The sequence below is a fragment of the Chiloscyllium plagiosum genome, unplaced genomic scaffold (assembly GCF_037043375.1).
Source record: "Chiloscyllium plagiosum isolate Xiang-an unplaced genomic scaffold, Cpla_swu_hap1 HiC_scaffold_40, whole genome shotgun sequence".
Lineage (NCBI taxonomy): Eukaryota > Metazoa > Chordata > Chondrichthyes > Orectolobiformes > Hemiscylliidae > Chiloscyllium > Chiloscyllium plagiosum.
The window spans coordinates 49,303,806-49,306,581 of record NW_028270178.1 but is presented as its reverse complement, the minus strand read 5'-3'; positions in this window follow the sequence as shown (position 1 = coordinate 49,306,581).

Genomic DNA, 2,776 nt, shown 5'->3' with positions numbered 1-2,776 from the left:
AAGGCCTTTTGTTATCGGGGATTATCTGCAAAGGTCTTAGATGAGAAATCGGATTGAAGCACGATTTTCAGAAAAGGTTTTCAGCTGTTTGCATATTTTCTCTTGTTAAGGAGACTAAAGTTAGAGAATTTTTAATGAATGTGATTTGTTGATATAAACACAAATATTATGAAGATATTAACCCATTTATAAAGATTACGCAGACACATATAAAGACGTCATCAAATTATAAAGCGGACACTTTTTTTGCTAATGAAAGGCACTGTGCACAACCATAGCAATGATGCACCTGCATACAGCATACAGTCTATTATCATCCATTCCAGAGAATGTTCATGGAAATCGCACATGGTCCAGTTTGGTAATCAGTTGACCTTATAGTATTTTTTCACACAGAAAGGGACAAAAATATTACCTGCCTCAGAAGCAGCAGCCAATTAGTCTCTCTCTCTCTAACTTTTTTCTGCCTGAAAACAAGGTGTAAGAGCAGAAACCCCCTGAGTCATCTTTGCCACTCGTGGAGGATTGCTGATGAGGATTCATAGGAATCACTCCACTGCCCGAAGGAAAGGGAGTTCAGCCACATCCAACTGTTTCGGGACGAAATCTGCATTCCCAGACATTTGTGTGAGCAGAATAACTTCAAAGGCAGAGAAACATTTGGGACACTCGATCATTTTACGATTCGTTCAGAGTTCAACTTTCTGTGTCTCACATCTTTCTAGAAAATTAACCAGTCTGATACCCATTTCAATGGCCGCAGCACTCAACTGGTTGCATTTAAAATTTGCTTTCACCAGTACAGGCGTGGGAAAAGACATCGGTGACCCTCGAATATTGGTCAGAACACGATCAAGAGATTCTCAAAGGGCTGTTAAAGTTTGTGATGACTGGATATTTCCATTTATTCAAAATTTTGTATGTTAAACATTTGACAGATAAATGAGAGTCAGAAAATGGTACACAGACAGAACAGTGCTGCTAAGACCATAATCAGATCATAGTGCGTGGTGGAGCAGTGACACAGTGTCTGATGACCACTCTTGCTCCACAGTCCCATGTTACTATGTTGCATTCAGCCCCTCACAGTTCCTGCACAGGAGCAGATGGAGGCCACTTGCTCCAAATACCTAGTCCACAGTAACACAGGATCTCATTCAATCCCACCAGACTGTCACACACGGTTTGGTGAGAGTTGTAAAATGTTATTTGGAAATCCAGTCTGGCTTCGAAAGACGCCTCTGGTCTCTGCACAAAGTACCTCCTCTCTGCAACTTGTACTTCATTTGTTGGTCGTGGTCTAGACCAAGATTCATTATGAATAAAGCCGCATACATCATCCAAAGATGACTCAAAAGAGCTTTGCTCTCTCTGATTGCAACATTCAATAACGGAACGTCTAGGAACATTACAACCATTAACTTTGTAATTACAGAAAATATGAACATAAGGAACAGGCTCAGGTAATTCGGACGGTTAAGCCATTTTATACGATCATGGCTGATCTACTGTTAACATTAACTCCTCTTTAATACCCAATCCATCTCTCTGACAGGTCAAAAATACATCTACCTCCTCTTTAACTACTTTCATGATTAAGCTCCCTTAACTCTCTAAGTCCAGATAATTTCAGACATTGATATCCCTCTGTGAGAGGAAAAGACTCCCCACACAGACACCATCACCTATTGATATGAACAAGAGGTGAACACAGGAGCTCAGGAAAGAGTGAATGGCCTTGATATCAAGGCAGTAGTTGATTGAGGGTGTCAACGGGACCATCTACTTATTTCAGTTTAATGGGAATCAGGTGTATCCTCCCAATTGGTTGGGGTCTTTCAGAGCACAAAGGAAGATGTTTGTGGGCCCTTGACTGACAATCCTCTCAGTAGCAGAACATCTGTTCAGGAGATCCTCAAGTTAACTTCCTCAGCACAAACATCTTCGGCTCCTTCGTCAACGTCTACGCGCCCACACCCCTGGCACCACTCTCCCCCCATCCATCATAAGATCAGAAGCGGGGTGATCACTGAAGATCACACAATGCTCAGAACGTTTTGTCCCTCCTCGGTTCCTGAATCAGTCTCTGAATCCATGTGCAGCAAGACCTGGACAGCAGTAGGGTTTGTGCTGTTAAAGTGTCGGTAACATTCATGTAACAGCACGGTCAGACACTGCACATTTCCACAGTTAAAAGAGGAGCTCATTCAGCACCTCAAGCTGGTTACATGGATATCTGGAAACCATTAAGCCCATCGAAACGACTGAACAAGAAGAGAGGCAGTCCATTCAATCGTGCTGCCTGTTCCCCAGGAAGAGGCGGGCTCTGGTCAGTACATCGAGCTGTTAAACAGGAAGAGGCAGAGCCCAATCAGACCCTTGATACTGTCTTATGGGAGCAGAAGGAGGCCATTCAGCCCCTTAAGACATTTACACAGGAACATCGTTGATGCTCCAACCTGAAAAACCAATGGAGCAGAGAATGCACTCATGGACGGCTCACGATGCTCCTCGTGGCTCCATTGTCTGTGGAACACATGATACTTTAACATGTTTCGCCGGCAGTGAGGAAGGAAGCCAAATGTTGTGTGCCAAGTCTCAAAGAGGCATCTTCTATCTCTGAAGACAGACCCATGTTCTCCATGGAGGTCGGAAGCTGATGGAAATTGGTATGTTTTAGCATGAAGGGATTGTGACTCCTGTCGGGATTATGGGTTACATGACGTTCATAATGTGTGGAGAGGTTACTCAAAGCCTGTTCCCTTACTTAGCTGTC